The sequence below is a fragment of the Simochromis diagramma genome, unplaced genomic scaffold, assembly GCF_900408965.1.
Source record: "Simochromis diagramma unplaced genomic scaffold, fSimDia1.1 OVJJ01000361.1, whole genome shotgun sequence".
NCBI lineage: Eukaryota > Metazoa > Chordata > Actinopteri > Cichliformes > Cichlidae > Simochromis > Simochromis diagramma.
This window is the reverse complement of record NW_024386860.1, coordinates 7,495,002-7,517,673: the sequence shown is the minus strand read 5'-3', so window position 1 is coordinate 7,517,673 and position 22,672 is coordinate 7,495,002. Positions and strand designations below refer to the sequence as shown.

The 22,672-nt window shown below is 42.1% G+C and overlaps 1 protein-coding gene across 1 annotated transcript in view; it reads right to left on the bottom strand.

Moving 5' to 3' along the window:
* erfl1 (Ets2 repressor factor like 1) overlaps positions 1 to 22,672 on the bottom strand; it is a 49,948-nt gene that overhangs the window by 22,920 nt on the left and 4,356 nt on the right. Inside the window, exon 2 of the mRNA XM_040030244.1 lies at positions 11,180 to 11,335. The gene's annotated coding sequence lies outside the window, so the exon portion shown is untranslated. The remainder of the gene's footprint in view (positions 1 to 11,179; positions 11,336 to 22,672) is intronic.

Sequence of the window (22,672 nt, the reverse complement as noted above, 5' to 3'; positions counted from 1 at the left end):
CTATTAGTATTCCGTGTATAAACTGCATTGCCCTACTCTGCATCATCAGTATCACCGAGAGGATCCCACAATCTTACAGTAAAATCAGCAGCAGAAATTTGGGGTGTAGTCAAATCACATAAAAAATGTCTTCCATATGTTCTTAATGAAAAAAGGAATGATAAAAATGAATCAATAAAAGCAGCTGTAAAAAGGTTTCACAAAACAATAGAAGTGAATCCCCTCGGAGTCAGCTTACAGCCGGGGTTGATGTGCTGGTGGAAATGGCAGGTGTTATATAAAGCAAAAATAAAATAAGAGAAAAAAGTAGAGTAAATGCAGTTACACTCATATGGTTCGGTGTGATCTGGGCGTGACTTGCACACGGGCTGGGACTCAGCATGGAGTGCTGTGATAGTTTAAACAGTTTAAAACACTTACAGTGGTAACCGGATTTGTAGCCTTGTGGGGTTAAGAACTTGATGAAATCCACTGTGTCCGCTGGGACTCCAGAGGTGTGCGCTCACATACAAATTGCCATTGATAAAGAGAAGAGGTGAAGCTCCATCACATCTTAAACCCTATCACCCTTACACTTGTTCACATAGAATAAAACTCTAGTACCCAGAATGTAGGGGGCACCATCTCCAACCCCAAGGGAGGTGGGACTGTCAATGCTGCATACAAAGCTTGGCTTTGCCTTTCTTTCAATTGGACCGACCAGAGCACCAAGTTGTAGATAGCTTTGACTTAGAAGTGTGCCAAGTTTGGACTGTATGCACATTTTTGTGTGCAGTGCAGTGTTAAGCTTCTACCTACTCCTGTTTTAAGATCCATTCATATCATGTTTACATATCATACATGAAGTGAAAGGATTTTCAGGGATGGTACTTACACTTTCCTTTGTTTTTATCGGACTTTGCCTTTGTGTTTATTTCCTTGATATGAAAGCATCCAGCTGTATATACTATATGCAGAATAAACAAACTAAAAAATAAATGAATAAAAATGAACTCGAATAACAGCTACCAATGCCAAGCACAAGTCAAGTTGATAAACTGTCTGACATTCTTGCATCTAAAATGATATCTATGTGTAAGCTGAGGAAAGCGGCACTAAAAACGCTAAACTACACTTAAAATCATTTAAACTGATAAAGCACTAACGGGTTAAATTTAAAAAAAAATCTGTACCAATGTTGATTATTGATTGATTGACTGATTGATTAGTCATTTGTGATGCCTACTGGCAAAAACAAACATAAACATGGGCGAGACTAAAGCAGATAAAATCGGTGTTTGACTTCATGGATAATGGATCAGTCTTACAGACCACAACCCTGACCTCAGCAGGGTTCACCTCACCATGTCTAACTTGAATCTAGACTTGACCGTTATATAAAACAAACATTGGGTTTGGAGATCTATCTAGGTGCTTCTAAGCATAATCCCAGGAGAATCCATAATTTCACACTGTAGTGCAGAAGTTAGCAATGCCGCAAGCTGAACAGAGATCTGGGAGACTTAGCAATCATATCGCTTTATGGATTTTTTCCCACTATAGCAGGATGAGGTGGGTGAAAAGCACAACACATTATGTTTTTGTACAATGGCAATAATTAAATCTAAAGAGTCCAGGTGAAGTCCAAGACGCTGACCACATAAGCTGGATGTTCCTTGTCTTGCATGTCATTGTGCCTATTTTTTTCTTTCCCCACTGGTAGGTAGAGGCATGTGGTCCTATTTGTGTAGTGTAGCAGCTAAATGAAAATACAGGAGAAAAATTGGCATTAATGTGATTTAAATAGCCAAGCAGTTCAATTAGGAAAAACATAATAAACTATAAGTTTCACCAAACTTAAAAGTCAGACAACTAATTTAAGAATCAGACTGAATTGACTTTCTTGGCTGGTCAGCCATCATATTCGCTTATGAAATAAAAATATTACTTTCTAATGAACTGCTTTAGAAAATACTATAAGGATAAAGCAAAAATTTTATAGCCAAGTAAAAGTGTTGAACAACAGAATCATGGAAACTCAATACCGTGTTTCGAACAGTAGATTGTGTTATAGCTTTGCTTCCAGGCTGGGTTATAAAACATATTCAGCCCTCAGATGAAGACGTAAACTTTGATTTGATGATTGCAGATTGTAAATGAATGGAAAGCACGCTGTAATAATATATTGTTGGATTTTGTTCATTTTTCTTTACTGCAAATATCTTCTTTCGCATCTGTTCCCACACGTGCTACCGCTCACAGTCTCTGCTCTGGCTCGTTCTGCTGTCTCTGTCCCGTCGCTGATGTCTCGTCCCACTACAGAGACATCTTAGACCGCTGTATTTCTGTTGAAACTACAATATATCCACGGACATGCACACAAAAATTCAATTTCTCCATCTTTCTATCTGTTCCCCTTCCACTTTCTCCGACACACAGAAAACAAAATGTACGCACACAAACACACACATTCGGTGCCCGTCTGCTCCGGCCCCCGTTGGCTCTCTCGCCTGTGTGTGCGTGTCAAATCGAATCTCCACCTCGGTGCGTAGTACACCTGCTGTGCTGGCGTATAATGCGCTGCATACAGTGAGTGCACGATGACGGATTACTGAATTAGACCAATAATGACAAGTGACACTTCTGTTACCGCTCCCTGAGCCACTGCAGAGAGCAGCAGAGAGGTGTAAATAAAGAACAGACACACAGAGAGAGAGAGAGAGAAAGGGGAAGGAAAAAGAAACCATAGCACCGAGGCAGAGGAAGTCATGGGGATAGATTGGAAATTTGGGGCTTATTTTTAAAAAATAAATAAGTTCTGTTTCATTCCATTTCAACTTCTGTGTCCTCTATGTTCCCCCTCCCCTCCTCACTTTTTCTGTGGCGACACAGGTAGGTAGAAATAGAACTGAATGTTTTTCTCATCGCCAAGTCCCACCAGGACTTTGGTGAAGTCAAAAATGAGGGCAACATTGTAGTACTCTCACTTACGTGGCAAGACAGAAACAGTTCGGAGAAGTTTTAATGTATTTTCATAATAAATATACATGAAATGTAGAGCAGGGTAATTTGTGAGTGTCCACTAGTTGTGCACTAGGGTAGTGTATCTGCAGGATGCCTGGCCCCCCCATGGATCCAGGTCTCCACAGACCTGTTTGCAGGATACTAAACCATGCCAAATGAGGAAGAGGAGGTGTAACCCAACGTGGGATCACATGAATAAATCAGCCTACCACCCGGTGCTTCTGTACTTGGAGAAACACAAACTAGAAAAGTGGATTTACAGAAAGATGTACACAACCCGATGAATTCATTTATCCCTGCACTTATGCAAAAGAGAAGCCGTCTTACCTGTTAAGACGGCTTCTGTTTGAGAGAGGGAACCAGCCGTGTCTGTCTCTATGTTCTTGATCTGGAGATAGACTTTAAAATATGAACCCCAATGAGAGTATTTGTGTTGGTGCTCTGTTGATGTAAATTTAACCGCAAGCCTCATCATCCTGCCTCTATCGCCTCATAATGGAGAATGACTGAAGAATAAAACCTCAATAAGTCCTCAAGTTGTTGCACCACAGTCGTGTTTGGCTTGCAAGCTCAAAAGGTGCAGGTGACTTCTACGGCTTATATCTCTTGTATATGCTCTCACTTCCCAGAAAGAACAGGAAGGCGGACAAACAGTGCTGGAGATGGAGTGAGCACTTAACTGGGACGAACACACACTCGTAGTAAGAAATGGGGAGACAGTGGAAGCACAATTGGAAAAGAAAGTCAGGGAGCAATAGGGAGAGCACAGAGGAAGGAAGACAGAAAGAAATATTGACAAAGCCTAGATATACACATAAGTCACCCGACACGACCCGCCTGCTCCCTGTATTTTATAGAGCCGCTCTGCGCTGGCGGAACAGCATGACAGGCCAGTTCCTTCAGCGGAAAATATGGTCCCTCTCTACCCTCCCGCCTCTCGCCCCGCTATCACTCCTGTTTTCTGTCTATCCCACCTGATATCATTCTGTCACCTCTGCGCCGGGCTCTTTTTTCCATCATCCCCCTATTTCTTTGCTCCCCGTTCTTGCCTTTTTATTGGTGCTCTACATTCCACCCGTCATGTTTCACTCCTCCATTTCTATCCATCTTCCTGTCGCTCTCTTAATCCCCTCTCATTTGCTCTCCTCTGCCCTCATCCCTCCCGTTTCTCTTCCTGCTCTCCTGAAGCCACTTTCGCGTGCAGTCCCATTTCCACCTACTCTCCCCGTTTCCCTCATTCTTCCTGATTCATTTCCTATCTGCTATCCGTTCCATTCATCCCTCTCTCCTCTATTTGTGCCACATACATTGCCATTCCTCTCCACCCTCTGGCTCAGCTGTCTCCATCTTATACCTTTCTAACTGTATTTCCTCTGACCTCCCAGGTTTTCCTCCAAGGTTTTAAGTTCATTCGTCTCTCTTCCACCACCCTAACCTTTATCCATCCATTTTTTCAAACTCCATACTTTATCTCAGCCTTTTCAGTTTTCCATTTCTTCTCACAGCTTCTTTTTTCTTCCTTATGGAAATTTTTTCTTTTCCTAGCCTTCCTTTTCACATATTCCTGCTATTTTGTTTTTTGATGCTGCTGTCCTGAGGTTCCTTCTCTCCCTCCTCTTTTCTTTTTCTTTCTTTCGCCTCTCTACCTCTGCATTCCAGCCGGCCCTCCCTCTCTCATCCGCAGCCTGAGCACAGAGCCCCATGTGTCGGAATCAATTAGGGCTGAGAGCCGTCGCGGCCGTTCTTTCACGGAGGTAAATATTAAACTGCACCAAGCACCGAGGAGGAAGAGAGGGAGAGAGAGGAGGGGAGAGAGGGAGCCCTCCGTCCCTAATCCACCGCATCGATCAGGCGGGGATGAGGGTAATATATTATTTTGACAAGATACGATCCTCCGACGCGCACCGCTATCCCCGGCGATCGATTTCTTTTTTCTCTCCTTTTTTCTTTCCTATTCTCCCCCTCAGTGAGTGGGACCGAGTTTGTGTGTTACTGTGTGTGCGTACGCCTGACACAGGGTGCGCGTGTGCATTTGTGTGTTGTTTTGCTGGGCATCTTGGCGTGTGTATGTGCACTGGAGTGTGGATGGGTGACAATAGGAACAGCATTAGGAAATGTGGAGAAGAGATGAGGATGGTGCTGCTAGTAGGTCTGTGCTTTTACAAACAAGCTCCTGTCTAAACAGCTAAATCACACGCTCAAGATGGATCATTGAAAGAATCTCGGAATCGCATTTTGTGTTTATTTTCTGGGGAATATGCACAGAGCGGCATATGAGGCAGGATGTCAAGATTCCAGTTAGTAAGAGAGTTAGCAGCAGAGCTGACCTATTGTAAAGTTAAGTGTCCTCCCCCGCACTGTCCCCTCTGCCTCCCCTCTATATCACTTTGCAAACTGTGTCTAAATGCTAAATTCCCAGATCAATTTTTTTATTCAACCTCTCCCCCCATCATCACCCTCACTCTGGCCCCTGCCTCTGTCCTTCTCCAACAGCTTCAAGTCCCGCTGTCCTCCAGTGATGGAGGGTGTCCTACCAGTCTCGTGCACATCTACCAACTTATTTATCTGAGCATTTGTGTGTAACCGTGCAGCAGATCACCGATTTGTACACCACACCTTAAAAGCATTGGTAGGCTTTGTAGCCTACCAATGCCAATAGTTATATATTTAAGGTATTCTATGCAGAATATTACAATTTTTAAACTAGTGGCATATTAATAAAATAAAAATACTAATGCACGGACTTGTTCGAGTCCATATGAGTGCATTTTTTTTACACTGATACACAAAACTCTCTGTCTTTCAAGGTTCAGCAGCCCCGTGACTGCGTCAACACTTAGCACAGTTACTTAACCAAATTCTATACATGTTCAAAAAAAAACATGCTTGTGTTTTATGTGGATCACACATTTCAGTTCCAATCTGTCCTTTTGAGTGTTATAGTGATACAAATGCACACAAGTCATGTACACACCACCCTGCCCAACAAGTTTCCTCTCCTAGAAAGCTCCATCCGAATAAGCACGGCAGCACCTGCTGGGTTCTCCTCCAGCTCATTCCGTGGTCTCTTACTCCTCGTCTCCCACTTTCTCTGTTTCTACCTGCCGCGACTTAGTTTTCCTCTTTCTTTCTGTCCGCTCTTGCTTTTATTGTGCCATTTTCTGCCACTTTGGTCCAAGAAAGGGGGGCCGTAATGCAATCTCTCCCCCTCTCTGTCCCCTGCTGTGAGGGAGAGTAGCTTGGCCTGTGTGCTGGGCCAGGGAGAGGGGGGAGGGATGGGGTCAAGGTGAGCTCTAATACACTATTGATCCGCCCCAATTGAAAACCTGATGGAAATTTTAGTCCCCCCCCCCACTCCCCTCCTTTCCTCCTCATCCTTCCCAGCACCCCCCCCCACCACCACCTCTGTTTTTCTCCCCTCTCCTTTCTTCCTTCTACTCCCCCTCTCCCTTCCTATCTCCCACTCGTCTCTTCCCTTATGTCTTTTTTCCTTTCCTGTGTGTATCCTCCCTGGTGTCTAGAGCCTTCCTCTTTTTCAGTGTCTATCCCCGTTCCCTCCAATCTGTTTTCTTTCCCAGCTGAATGTCTCTTTCAACCACTGACCACTTTCTCTCCCTTGCTATCTATCTCTGTGCTGGGCAACACTCTGCCTCTATGTCTTTTTAAACCATGCCTCTAATCATTTCCTCTCTTCTTTTCTTCACTTTTAGGTCTCACCATTTCCCCCTTTTCAAGTCTTTTGCCTCTCTTCCCTTAAATCCCTCGCTACCCCTCCCCTCCCCGCTGATTCCATCTCTTACACTCTTTTTTCCTCTCATCCCCCTCTCTGAGTGTGCATCAGATGGTCCATTTCTCTCTAACCCAGTGCATATTGATCCCTATGGCAGTAGCACGCAGGGTGAGGGCTGTGAGGACCACTGCTACAGTGTATTAAATGCCACAAACGCTTTGGACGTGGGGCCTGAGACACGCCTCCCCGGCAGGGCCCTGTCAATAGCTGCTCTCTCCTGTCAACAGCAGCCAAATGGCCTCTCAATCTGTGACTTGCGATGGTCTACAGATTGGTCCACAGAAACTGCAATAGATGCGCCACAGAAAAATAGAGAGAATCTTAATAGGAGAAAAGCCAGGACAAAACAGAAAATGAAATAAAGAGATGTGTATAAGTGCATTTTCCCAGTAATGGCCGAGTTCTTTTGAAAAACGTGCATTTGTGACTGATGTAAGTCAATGAAATCATGTAAAACCATTTCCATTCAGATACCTAAAATGTTACAAACAAAATCTATAACCTCACTTTCAATTTGCTACATTCTTTGCCTTAAAAGACTTCATAATAACATGCTGCTGTCCTGCAGTTATGTGGAACAGCAATTATGTACGTAGTTGAGTGTGCTATATACTATTGAAGCACATCAAACAAAAGAGGCACAAACACTGGAAAAGCCTGAACAATAGAGATGGCAGCAACAGAAGTAAACCTTTTACAGCTACCTATTACTTTCCCACTTAACAAGACAGACCACAACCTCTCCCTCTGTCTGACTCTATGCAGAGTTGGTTGCTATCACTGCACTGTTTGAGTGGGAGATAAACGGAGTGAGGGTGTGTATGTGCGCCTTTGATTTATGTACTGTTGTGTACGTGTCAGACGGCCAAGCTATCAGGACCACCATCTCCCAATAGACATAGAAACACTACAGCAAGTGGAGGGACCCCTCTGCTGACCCCGAGACCCCTGATACATATCTGGAACAACAGAGCACACCGAGCGGGGATTGGAGGGGTTTGTTGCAGTAGGAGGAAGAGGAAGAGGAGGAGGAGGGAAACTCTTCATTGCTCCCGTGCTTTTCATTTTCATTCAGAGGAGAGTCATCCACTTTGTCTTTCACTCTCCTTCTCTCTAACACTGTCTCTTTCTCCTCTTTGCCCTTCGCTGTCTAATGTTGACTGGAGGGAAGCAGCCGCTGCACTTTCACCTGAAATTCAACTTCACGTCTCCTGTCCACTCTCACAAAACAAATCTCACAGATAACTGAGCTATAACACGCAGACTTTAGATGTTAGTTTCTGTTAACAGAGTGTGGAGGTACCCTTCTATGATCCCAATGTCACGGAAAATCCATGGTTTGATCAAAAGGGAATGTGTGTTAGTCAACGAATGCGAGAATACACGAAAAGCCACGACCAAACTTCTGGAGTGCCTTTTGAAAAATTTATTTCACCTCGCTCCCTAACCTGTGACTTTTAGCAAGTTTTAGATTTGTCCAATTTTACATGACAGTCAAATAAACAGATTAGAGTATTCTGCCAGTGTTCCTGTTAGTTTTTCAGTACATTGCTTGTAATTTGTCCGCTAACCGACATCCAGAGTTCAGACACCTGTTCTATTTTCCCACTTTTCTCTTTCAATCACTCCTTCCTTGTCTCCCTCCCTGTCTCCTCTTTTCTTCCCCCTTCTCTTCACCCTCTCCATCTATTTCTTTCTCTCTAGGAAGGAATCAGTCTCACCTTAATTGCTCTTAAATCGGATTAATGACTGACCGGGGACAACTTGACTTAATCTCTCTTCTAGTAAATCTCTTCCTCTCCCCTCTTCTCGTACATCACTCTTATACATTTTATCCTTTCTTGCCCTCCCCCCCTTTGCTCTCTTTATCTCTTGTCCTCTCCTTTTTTCGCCTTCAGCGCTTTCTCCTCACTCGCTCCTTCTCTTCTCTCGCTCTCCTCAGCATCGCTCACCTCTTTCACTTTGTCACGTCCTCCTCTTCCCCTTTTCCTGTCCTTCCTTCTTCTTCTCTCTCCATCGTGCTCCCCGAGAGTCGATCATTCTTTCATCTTTTTTGGACGAACTCTGTCATACATGAGCTCTACTCGTCATCCGGGTCCCTTTATCATTCCTCTCTCCTTCTTTTCGCATTTTTTCGACAAGTTTCTATCAGCCTTTAACTTCATCATCCTGAGATTTGCCAAAACCTCTTTGACTCCACTGTCACTCTCTCGCTCGATCCTATACTTTGTGTGTGCATGTGTGTGTCTTAGTCTCACTACAAGGTTGGCCGGTCGTGCAGCGTTGTGTATGTGTTAGTCCACATCGATGTGGTTCTGTCATTGCCTCCTAAGTGCTTTGGCAATACTACGGATCTGCTGTCATGCCAGTTCAACTAATCTCAATTGAATTACATTGAACTTGTATTGAGATGGAGATAAAGGACATGAGGGTCTGTCTGTGTGATTGCTCAAAGAGCTCCAGTTCTCTTGCACCCATGTGAAAAAAAGATAAAACACACACGGCAAGGAAATTCCATTCATGCCCTCAGATTCAAGCCATCACTTTTGGTGACAGTAATGCTATTTGGATTCTTTAACTAAATGTGATGTATGCCAATATAAAAACAGGAAATAACAAGGTCCTAGCAGTTCAGTATAGAAAACAAGTGACGACATGTCCTACTGAGGTGATGTTTGTTAAGGGTATAAGGGCAGAGAAATTGTTCCCTCTTCCAAAACCCCTGCAGTTTAAAAAAAACTGAAGGAAAAAAGAGACCAGCCTTGTGGACAAAAGCTCATTTTCCTCTTGGTTGCACACTGCTGCAGGCGGGCTAACATGCCACAGGAGAATTCAACCACTCATACACCTTTGTTTTCCTCAGGTTTTTCTCAACTTTACACACAGAAGCAGAGCCATAACCGAGAGTGAACCAGGATTTCTTTGTCAGACCAGAAGGCATGTGTTCGGCCTGTCCAGCCTGAGGCAATGTTCTGTGATCTGAGAGCCACAAAGTCGCACATGTCCTTTGATTGCGACAGACAAAAGTATAATCTGTCATTTCCAAACGCAGGCACATTTGTTCACCTTCCAGTTGTTGCACTGAGTCACTTCCGGATCTCTTTCTTTCTTCAATTTCTATCTCTACTTGTCAACTCTTCCAAAGTCCACTGCCCTCCACTACCAACCCTGGCGTTCAACCTCTCTGCATGCCCATCTGCTTCAGAGCGCTCCCGTCCTTGTCCTTTCTCTTTCTCGCTCTCTCTCTTTCACTGAGCACTCAGGATTAAGCATTTATCTCGGTGGTCCTCCTTTCGGCCCTAAACACCCGTGAGGATGATAAGAGTCACTGGGATTTGTCAAATTGTGCGCCATTGATTAACTGACCTTTCACGCCTGCAAGTCTCTCAGCCACTCCACTAACTGCCGACAGTCTAGATAGAGAGATAGATGGATACATCTGGCTGTTATTATTGTGTACAAGTTTGTAGTTACCAGGTGTGGCAGGGAAAGACGACAGGAGGGGGTTGGGGGGCGGAGAAAGAGGGAGTGTTTGCAGATGATGGAAAAGATATGAAGAAGTCCTTCAGTTCCCCTATAAGGCTACAAGAGTAAGAGGTAGAATTTTCTCTTCCAGCAGACACTAATGAATATTGAATCATAAATACTAAAATACAAATTTAAGAGTGTAATATCAAACGGGAAGAATTAGACGGGTGCAGAAGAAACGAAGGAAGCATTCATTACCTTGATGGAGAGCAATCTTGCACATGGCCAAGGGTTACTGGATAGTAGACTGGACACCTTTGATTATTTGTAGATAGTTCTGTGCCACTTTGTCACTGACACATTTTCAAAATCCAAAAAGAGGTGTTTGGATTTATTTTTTTATTTTTTTAATTGCAGTGTTTTTTAAAATAGGAAAAACAGGACAATCTTGAAATTTTGAAAAGCATTTCCACACATTAAAAAAATTATTTTCTTTTCATAATTTTTAGAAGTTGTTCTTCTGTGAATCTTTAAGAAATAGGTGAGTCTGAAAGATTTCATAGAGTGCAGAAAGCTGTCTTATAAAGTTTAAATTACCACTTTGAATGGTTACGTTGGTTTAACGTTACATCTCTACACGGACTCTCTTTGTAAAATACAGTTCCGTTTTCTTTTTTTTAAAACTAGCAACAAATGACTCCACCCACTGGAAAGCATCTTGACTTAAGTGACCTCAGATTACCTTAAAAATATTTTAAACTATTTTAATTATTATAGAAAAAGGTTCGACTGTAATTAGAAAATGCAACCACAGAAGAGAAGCGATGGAAGAAAATAGACATTAAAGGCACACGGTTAAAAAAAAATAGAAAGAAGTAAAAAAGGAGGGGGGGGGGGGGGGGGGTTGAATTCACCCACCTGGACCTCCGCGTCGCTCCGCCTCAGAGATGCACCTGAGGCCGAAGCCCGATCACGGTCTCACGGACTGGACTTGAAGTTTCTTCGCTGCTTCGCTTGATCCGACCGGAAAGGAGGAAACAAGGAGGAAAGTGTCGCTGTCGCACGAAGGCGTCACTGAAAAAAAAATTATATATATATATGTATATATATATATTAGTACGACTGGAAGATCCTCCGTTAAAAGGACAAGTACATACGCGGGGTTGCCCTCAATTCAAATAATTAATGAAAATAAATGAAGTAACAGGAAACAGGGGAGGTGGCGCTTTGGCCCAGCTGACTGGAGTCGATCCTTTGGCTTGTGTTCTGATGTTTTCCCGCAGGACCACTGCTGCTTCATAGACCACAGATCAATCACCTTATTTACTCCTTACTGTCATACAGTAACTGTGACAGCAAGAGAGAGGAAGAGCCAGTTAGAGCTTATAAAACTCACATAATGACTTCGTGCGTATTTGCCACTCATTTGTGGATGACCTTATCGCACTAGACAGCATTTCCTCGAGTTTTTCCCTCTGCAGTATTCCTATAAAATCCTTATAAATGAGGTATATTCTTTCCTATATTTATATTAAAGCTTCCTGAAATGTATATGAGGCTATAACGCATTTTACGCACAGGATGTACCCGGAATTATCGGCACATAACGGATACAGGGCCTGAATGCAGTTCGGCGAGAGGCTTTGCTGTCTTGTTATCGATATATGAGAAGCTTGCTGGAAAGAATATTGACCGCACTAACTAGCCGCACTTTGATCATACGAAATTGCTTTCCAGATGACAACACATTAAGGATGAGAGCATTTTTTAAAAATCAAACCCGCTTCTTGCACCTGTCAGAAGTTTCTCCTCTAGACGAGATGGAGATGAGGAGAGGTGCGAGACCCCATAGGTGGATTGTCTTGATGAATAAAATGAAGTCAATAGTCTATTTCAGAAACGAGGAAAGGAAAAAGGCGAAAAACAAAGGAGAAAATGAGGAGGCGAGGGCGCATCCAATATCCAAATTCCTTATCAAATAATTATGATCATAAGCCTGAAAAAGTAAGTTTGATTTGATGTAACTGACATTAAAAAGCTCCGACGGCTTAAAAAAAACTAACGTAATAATAATAAAATATAATAATAACAAAGCGAGAAACGAATAAAAACACGGACATAAAAGGAAGAAACGATATTTATATTTACCTTTTAGAAGTGACGGCAGGTAAAATACAAATGAATTGCAGAAAAAAGAACAAGAGTAAATGTATTTTTTTCTGTAGACATAAAAGAAAAATTAAATTATGAATCCGAGCAAATTAAATTATTAAACAATTGTCTTAACAACGAAGTAAAATAATCGGAAAGAGAAATTTGAAGTTTTAGGCATTTAGGCAAGGCATGTTATTTGATGTAATAATAATAATAATAATAATAATAATAATAATAATAATCGAAAATGCCCATTATTTTAAAACGAAAATACACTAGTTATTATTATTATTATTATTATTATTATTATTAATAGGCAGGAAGGAACGGAGACATATTCCTAATTACTGTGTGAACCGAGTGTGTAAATAAACATTTGCGTTAAAGTGCTGGTATTATAATAAATTGGACACGTTAACAAGTTCATGCCGTGCAGAGGTGAACGATTAAGGAGGGGAGGGTGAGTGACGTGGAGAGAAATTTCCCCGAATGGCATTTAATGTCGGAAACATTTCCAACATTATTATGTTATTGTATTGACAGCAGTGAGACGGATGAGGCGACTGGCAAGGAGCGGCGCAAAAAGCAGGAATATTATCCAATTACCGAGGAGAGGTTCAACACGTTGGTCTGAAAGTTCACACACAGGAAACACAGAGAGGGGAAAACTGACGGAGGCCACGAGGGTGACGAAAAATAAATACAAAAACAAAATTAATTATAAGAACAAGACATTATTATTATTATTATTATTATTATTATTATTATTATTATTATTAACATTATTACGCACACTCTGGGCATATTTAAGTAATTTCTGGTTATTATAAAATAGAAAACTCTAAAGTTTCCTCAATTGTCAAAAATGTTTTTCACAGACACAAACAAGCACTTTCACACGCATTAAAACTTCTTTTTAGACAGATGTGAAAAGTTAGATGTGAGTTGTAACTGACTCGAAAAAAGAGAGAGAGGGAGGAAAAAACAGCACTGGTTGGGGTTACGGTGGATCCATTGATCGATCTCTTAATCTGCAATAGTTACATGCATGTATTGATTTACAAACACTGTTTATCTGGAATTATACTGGCACAAATAATTGATGGAGTACACCCACGGCGCGCATAAATATGCATCAAAGTTGCAAAGGGCCAAACACCTAAAAAGAAAACACCATATGAGGGAGAGACCAGCGAAATCAAATAAAGATTATTCCAAATATATATTTTTTTAAACTAGACTCCGAAATGTATCGATGCGCCCACTTCTGAAACAAACTCCCATGTGAGTCTGAAAACACATATACAGGCAGATACACGCGCGCACGCGCACACATATCGCCGGCTTCACTCCTGCTGGAGTAAACTTCAATATTTTTCTTTGGTGAGCACACTGAAGGATGGTCACAGAGAGCAAACCACTTCTTTGCTGCTTGGTTGTTGATTTATTTATCTATTTTCTCTTGTGGTGTGTGTGTGTGTGTGTGTGTGTGTGTGTGTGTGTGTGTGTGTGTGTGTGTGTGTGTGTGTGTGGGTGTGTTGGGCCAAAACTTGGAATAAACTCGAACAACCTAAACGTTGGTAGCTTGTACTGAGAAATTGGAAAACTGTCGACAACCGTGGAAGCTAACTCAAAGACGAGAAATTAAAGAAAACAAAAAAGTCAAATAATGAAATAAACTAAAACCAAATCAAAATATAACCACGTGCAACACGTGCACGTCCCAAAGTTGAGGACATGGCACAAGCATGCAGGCAACAAGACGCACTCGCACAATGAAAACCCCCCCCCACAAAAAACAAGATACAAACGTCACACAGGCACACTTTATTATACAATATTTATAAATTGCATGAGGCCACTCGCACACACACAAACAAATGGAGCAGAGCGAGAGAGAGACACAGAGAGAGAGATACACCGGCTGAGGACTTGTGCAGCTCGCCGCGTGTGAGTGGCTGTTTAATTGACTGATTGATAAGGCGGTGTGGAGGTGAGATCTGGACGCCTTAACAAATAGAGACATTTAAAGGCTAATCCGGGCCAACGCAGACAGCTGAACGCATCCAAGTGCGCCCGAACAGCCGAGGCTTCACACATGCACGGAAGAAGTCGACTATTTAACCACCTTTCTGGTGTGTTTGTGTGAGTGTCTACTTGCAAAGGATGCAAAGAGCACTTAAACGTTTGCAATATTTAAAAAAAGACAAATATTTAAAAACAAAAAACAACAACAACAACAACACAAAATCCCAGTAATGGTGGCTAAAAGAGCCTGTGTGAATTACGTGCAGTCCAACTTTTTTGTTACAAGATTACACTGCGGAGGGAATGCCATACAGGAAAACATAAACATCTTATTTATAGCAAAAATGACAGCCGTGAAGAATAATGTCGCCCAGCGCAGACGTATCGTGAAATGCTTTTTTAAAAACACTTACTAACTCACTAGAACCCCAACTTTTTTCCTCGAGGGGAAAAAACCCCCAAAACAAACAATAAAAATATCAAATTCAATGTCTATAAATATTACACGCAATAAATAAAATGCACAAAGAGGAAAACATACCTTCAGTATGATTTTTTTAGTAAATGGTTTTCTCACCGGCGACCAGTCTATCCACACGCATTCACTCTGACGGCGCACCGAGCCAGCGACCGGAGAGGCAGCACTACTACCAGCCTGAACCCGGGAAGGAGAGCAGAGGGAGGGGGAGGAGGGAGGAGAGAAGGTGTGTATCTTTCTCTCTCTCTTCTCTCTCTCTTCTCTTTCTCCCTCTGTGTGTGTGTGTGTGTGTGTGTGTGTGTGTGTGTGTGTGTGTGTGTGTGTGTGTGTAAGCAGTTAATTAGTAAATCCCTATTCGCTGTGCCTCGGGTCGGTTTGTTTTCCCCGGTCGACAAGCCGAGAGGAAAGAGAATTTGAAGTAGGATTCGACCCGTTTCCGCTCCCGTGTCTCATATATGAGGTCTCTGTGTGTGAGAGAGTGTGTGTGTGTATGTATGTGTGTAGTGTAATTGTGTGTTTGTGACTGGGTGTGTTTTTCTTTCTCCCTCTCTCTTATTCAGGGCTCTCTTTGCTGCCACAAGAGGAGCCCCTCCATCGCGTCTCCCCCCGCCGGCTTTGAAGAGTCACAGTACTCACCACCCTGTTGACCTGACCCTAAAAGTTACTCACATTGAATTGGGCACCAATTCCCCAAACAAGCAATGAAAGTGGCCACTTCAATGCGTTTCCAGTGCCAATGCGACTGGGGACTGATGTGCCTGACAGTGTTTTCTATGACACAAAAACCTTCCACCTACAGCTGAAGTCGGATTGAAGTCTGAGACTAGAGGAATCACTGTGATTTCCTATGTGCTAAATAAAATGCTACCTAGCCAAAGCAATATTTTCTTTGTTTTCAATGAATATAAAGGAAACCTTAAACGACACTCAGTAAAGGTCGAGCCCCACCTGTCAGTCTGGCTTAAGTAAACTGTTGTTTGTTTGCTGTCCCTGTAGCAAAATCCACACTACAGTGAAACAAATCGTCTTCCTTCAACTCGTGACTTCCATCAAGTGTCTGCATAAATGAAAATCACACACCCGCACAAGCACGCAGCGCAGCGGAAAGAATGCCCCAGCTCTTGTGCGACTGAGTCAACTCTGCCCTTAACAAACTTTAATTATTTAAATGATCCTCAATAAGCAAGTTAATAATCAATTAGGTAAACCAATGAAACTCACTTGAGTGCAGAGAGCCAAAGCCTATGACAAGGGTATCAAGGGAAGGGTTTGGAGATGGAAGCATGGGAAAGAAGCTGAGAGCCACACGTTGGACTCTACAAAAACACGGTGAGTACGTTTCAGTGTTTTCTGAAGCTTTCAAAGGCTTGTTGATTGATTAAAAAAATCAGCCGTGAAGCAAAATATTATTAGTTTCTGTCCTAATCAGCAATTAGAAAAAGGCAAATTTGCTCTAATTCCCGCGAAAACACACAAACAGAAAGATCTTTCCAAAAATATTTGGAAGGGCCAAAACTACTGAATGAGCATCAGTTACACAACACGGCTATGGCCACAGCCACGCACACACACGGAGTCCATACAATAAATTCAGACAACGACACACGGACCTCTTTATCGCCCTCTGGTGTCCACTTTTGATCTCAGCCTTCCATCACAGCTTGTTAAGGCTTCCAGCAGACACCAGTGCTTCTCAACTTTTTTGCCCGGATTTTCGGCTCACATTGGACATAACGCCATGCTGCAACACCAGTGTATGAGTGTATTTGCTTGTGCGCATAGCTTTTGTCTTTAATGTACATCAGCTTTGTACGGATGGCCATGTCAGGAGCAAGGACACTCACACACTCTGCAGATGAAAGCTTCGCCAGTACTCTGAGTCCCCTGAGGGTCACAGCAATATTGATGTGACCACTGGTGTGTGTGTGTGCGTAAATATTGCTGGTGCATGTACATGTATACGGTGTCTGCTGCATTTCTCCATGTCACCTCTAAAATCCAAAAGGGCAAAAGCACAAAGAGAAACACTGAAACATGCCAGTAACCTCCAGCCACTGATCTCAGACCAGCCCATTCATCCATGTTTTTTTTCCTCCCAATGATCTCTGCTCAGCAGCTGGAGCGTCTGAGCCTCTGACACCTGGGAGGTATATGTGACAGAGTGGGGAGGCGCTGGAAGAGGATGAATAACTGACCTATCACATCCCCATTGACTGAGTTAATTAATATAAGTAGAGCTGGGGATTCTTAGCTCACTTTTCACTGTATGGATTTGCTGTCTCCTCACATTTGGCATGTTCTATGTCTATTCAATGCAAACTCAATGTGTTCCGTCCTGCAGCACAATCATGACAGCTAATTTTGGTATGCGAGGCATTTTGATAGGGCAGATTTTAATTGTGGTGGCACAACACAAGGCCTCCCTGTGACTGACTGATATAAAATCTCATGTGAATGGATGTCAAATTGCTGCAGAGTGAACCGTTAAAAGGCTCGAGCTCTATGCCTTTTGAGACTACCGTAGTTATTGGATTCCGTGCATTCTTTGCTTTTGATGAAGCTAAAATATTATGTTTTTGGGACATTGAGTTACGAGAGGCGTTGTCAGCAGAGAAATTAGAAGCGGGAGGAGCCGAGATAGAGAGAAGGGACAAGGAGGAAAGGACAGGAAATCCTCATAGACTCTTATGCATGCAAACACTCTCTTCCTCTTTGAGGTTGAAAGACAAGAGAGAGAAGTGTGCGTGTCCGTGTGTGTGTGTGTGTGTATAGGAGGGAGTGACACAAGCAGGACAGACAGGAAGACAGGCAGTAGAAGGTGGGAAATGGAGAGAAAAGGAGGGGAAAGAGAGCAAGAAAGAGCTCCACTGCCTAGTCTTAATCTGAGCTGTTCTGATCAATAGCCCATTTCCCATTGTTGCCAGAGCTGTTCGATCGCTACACCACGGAATTAACACACCCACTTTAATCTAGGGGGAGAGGAGTGAGGGGAGGGAGAGGAGGGGGAAGGGAAAGAAGGGGGTTAAGGGGGTGAGTGAGGAGCAGCTGTGGAGGCATTCTCAAATGAAATCAAATCTAATTGTTATCACTGTAGCTGCTGCACTTATTACTACCACTGTTACAATTATCCTCCGACCATATAGCTCTTCTTTCCTCCGTCTCATACCTTGCCTCCTGTGGTGTAAACTGGACGTAAATAATCCAAATTAGTGTTTATTTGTTTCATTTTGCCAGCTGTAGATTGGATTGCTTTGGGAGGATGGAGGGGAAGCGTGCAGGGAGGGTTGTTGATGGCATTGAAGGCTCGGCCCATTCCTCAGTGACAGAGAATGGGATCTGTGGTCAGTTATATTGTCCTAGACACACTCCAACATCTGGGTGTCTCAATTCCTCTCAGCTGCTGTGAGGTTGTACCAGCAGGGCTTCAATAGGTACTGTTTTGTTACAAGAATGTGTTCACGATCTTCTTATTGGTGGTTGTGTTCTGGTTGCACCATTTTTATTTTTTAAATTCTGTCAGGCATCTCAGATCCTCAGCTTTAATGGTGGGGGCGCACCTAAACACAACAGAAAATACTCTGGATAAAGTGTTGTGGAAGAAAATGAGGCACTTTTATAACCTTTCTCTTTAACAAGAAACTGAAACTCTTGAGATTAAGAATGTTTTTTGCAAGACCTACAATGTTTTTCAATAGTGGGAGCTCCTGGAGAAAACCCACTTAAGCGTGATGAGGACATACAGGGTCCACACAGGAGGTTCTACCCAGGTTTGAACCCAGGAACCCATCCTGTGAGGCAACCATGCTAACCACTCATCCACTTTGAAGACTACTTACCCATTATGCAATATTATTCACATAAATTATTTTGAGTTTGTGCTTTAGTTTTTGGTTTTAGGAACTGTTTCACAGTACTCTATTTTCTGTCTTACGTCTGTTGACCAGTCATGTGTATATCTTCAGTTTTTGTGGCCTTATATTGAACTACATGTGTCTCAAATCCCAACCCCCAAAAAATGGAGTTGAATGGAATTACAGCTGTGTGCTGACAGTGATGAGAAATAGGAGAAATAACATTTTAGATCAACATCTCTTCCCAACAATAAGTTTCTCAGCCCACACACAACATGTGAAGAATTTCATTATTTTCTATGCTTTTCTTAATAAAACTGGTGAATTTTCCACAGTGACAAAACCCTTTCTCTAGAAAAATGTATCCCTTTGTGGTTGGTTGATTACTTTTTTACAGAATAAATGTTTTTCAACAATTAGTACGTTTACCATCCAATAATACCAAGGGTAGAAGCCCCTTCGCACTGGTTATTCCCTGAATTTTCCTCAAACACCATAGTAAAATCCATGTCTTCCAAACTCGAATAACTTGGCAGTCCCTTAACTTTAAATTAAGTTGAACCTTTTGAACATTTTTAGTTTGTATATATCAAAATACTGACAATAGCTTTTGTTCAGCATGGCGTTAGGTAAAGAAAGCAGATGTTTTCTAGATAAATGTTTTAAAAGAGTATATTTGCCTTTTTTTTTTTTTAATCGCTAGACTAGCTGCAGATTCCAAATGTTTCAGTTTTAACATCTGAGTGAGCTGATCATGTCAAATTCTTGACTGTGCAGCATTATATTTTGTTGAAGTTGGAAAAAAAAACATGTTTTTGTGAACCCTCACCTATAGGGTGCAAAACTCTGCAGCCCTGTGTCCAAATACGTGACTAAAATCCTCTGCAGCTGTTTCTTCAAAGATGCACCTGCGACTGATATAGATCGCCGGTCTCCCAAAAGTCAGATACTGTGAGGGTAGCTTAATAAAAAACAAACACACAAAAAATCGCAATAATTTGAACAATGTACCTAACTGCTAAATAGGGCATAGGGACATGACAGGAAGCATTTTAACAGAGAATGTGACTGTTTTCTAACATATATAGAAAACAGATCTAACAGGCTCATGCTGTTGTGATATGAGGTTAGTCTGCTTTGGCATTGTCTTGTTGAAATAAGCTAGGTCTTTAGATGTTTGTATGGCAGCACAAGTTCTCCTAATTCAGTTCATAGTTCATAGATACGCAAATAACCGAGCAGAAAAAGGATTGTGCTTTTATCTTTTAACTTTAGCTTGAGTCTATAAAGAGCTTTATAATGTGTTTCACCCACTGAGACACAGGCTCACACAGCAGTGGTGGCAAAGTTACCGTATCAAGCGCTAGAGGAACACGAGGAGTTGATACACATTTAAAAAGTGTGTTGTTAACAAGCTGGGTGGTCCGTCTCCTCTTCAACCCAGAGGTGCGCTTTCCACTTCACCTCTATTTGGTGTACCAAGAGCATTTAATGGAATTTCAGGACCTTATGTAAATACGTTTTTGTCACTGTATGGAAGATTAAACTTGCACTCATGGATAGAGTGTTTCAGAGCTCATGTATTGATCTTATATTACTGAATTGTCTTTTCTGGCCGGTGCCACATGAGGAGCTGTGGTGGTTAGCACTGTTGCTTTGCAGCAAGAAGGCCCTGGGTTTGAAACCAGGCAGAGACCTTTCTGTGTGGAGTTTACATGTTCCTCCAGGATCTGCAGGAGTTTTTCCCTGGTGTTTTCTCACAGTCCAAAGCTATGCATGGATCAGGTTTACTGGCGATTCTAAAATTCCAAAATGAATGTGAGCATTACGGACGGCCCATCTGTCTGTATTAGCCCTGCGAAAAACTGGCAGCCTGTTCAGGGTGTATTAGCTCCACATTGTACCTGAACTGGATACGCTGAAGATACATTCACTTGATCTTTTACTGTAAAACTTTAATTGTTGCCACTTGATATGTTGTTTTGGTACTGTTTTCAAATACACATGGATGAAGGTTTTTAATTATTATAAAAGCACTGAATTCTGTGATTTACATTTTACATTTGTAACAGGGTTACACATCATGTATATCTTTGAGAGTTATTTATGGCAAACTGTTGGAATTCATTTGGCCACACTTGTTCCGGTGACCATGATTATTCCTGTGCAGTCATGAAACATGATCCACAGTATATTTTTTTTAAGTGAGACACATAAGACGCAAGTTAAGCTGTCCAGGTGAGTATATTTTTGAACTGATGTTATAAAAGAAACCAAAGATGAAGCCAAAGTTTCCCTTTTCAAAACAAAGCTTTCACAGAGTCCTTCTTCCATTAGTAAAATGAACAGCCTTACTTGTGCTTTCTCAGTACCAGTGCTTTAATTTAGCTGTTAAAAACTGGAGTCTACAGCTTTGGGTATTGCCAACAGAGACTTTGCTTACTGACTTCCACTGAGACAGCTTGAGGGGAAAACACAGCAGAGAATCTCTTCCCTTCCACCCGAGGCTACCACCCAACTTTTCCTTCAATCTATTCTACTTACTCTAGTCCTTTTGAAGTCATTTCATAACAGGGCAATTTTCTTGTTAGCGTTTGGCTTTAATTGTGGGTAATTAAGCGTGCTCCAGCAGTATAGAGAGCGTTGTTCGCAGGACTGGGGGGAAATTAACCGTAGTTCAGCTGTGAAATATGGGGTTAAGTGGGAGACGGGGTACGGAGAAGGGAAGCCGAGTAGTGGGGTCAGTGACTCCAAAACAGGGTTCAAATTGTCTAAAAGAAATGCTGCTTTAGGAGCAGAAGTAGATGGCGATGATAGAAAATGAAGCAGGAACACAAATGGATAGTTTTAGTAACATTCAGCAGGGCTGAAGAAGGTAAAGCAGGAAGTGTAAGAGAATAATAATGATGTGAGAGAGAAATTAGTATACACAAGCTGCAAGTTTAAGTTTACGTCTGAACACATAAAAGGAAATAAAAGTGTGTGTTAAGACAGAAACTACATTTCAGCAGCACTTGCATGTCAGAATACATATAAATAGTATAAAGGAGTAAAAGTTGACTTGGGGCATTCAGGGATTTTAAAGTGTTTACATTTAACAAGTACCGAAAGTATTCCCGAAAAAGCTTATCAATAGATGAAATTGATGCAAAATTACGGATACTTATACTTTTGTCTGTATATATTTTAGCTGGTGAAGCTTTCAGCATCAAAACTAGACTGAGTATAAGTGATCAACAGTGTTCAGGACAGCCCCCCCCCCCAAACAGTAAAATGCATTTCAACAATTGTCAACAATTTCAAGCAACAAAGTGTGCACACAGTCAAAACTCCGGATGGCTCTAGCTGTCACCAAGTGGATTATAGACTTCACACAGAGTGACCTTTGATTAAATGCACCACCTTACCCTTTGCATCCGTTAATGCTTTATTTTAACCCCATAACAGCTATAAACATTGATGCAGCCATAAAGCAGATGAGGAATGATTGGAGCCATTGACTGTACTGTCAAATGCTCAGTGGATAGGGACTAACTCTGCTGGGCCCTTTATGAGTGCTTCATCCCCCGGTGGAACTGGCTCCTCTGACTATAATGAACCTGTTAAAGCCTCTATAAATATTGGCTCCCATGCTTAGTGATCGTTTGAATTACCTCGGAAATAGAGCACCGTTTGCAAACAAGTGGCTGGGCGTTGGAGGTGCTGAAGCTAATACTTAATCAATGGAGGGGAACTCTCTTGGAGTGGGCCCTCGCCGAGCCTTGATTCATACTGTGGGTGCGGATATAATGTTGTTTAGAATAAGCACAAAACTACCATATTGATTAACACATTATCAGTGTCAATAGGAAAGGGTTTTTCAGGAAGAAGTAAAAACTGCAGGGGTACTGGGATAGCTGT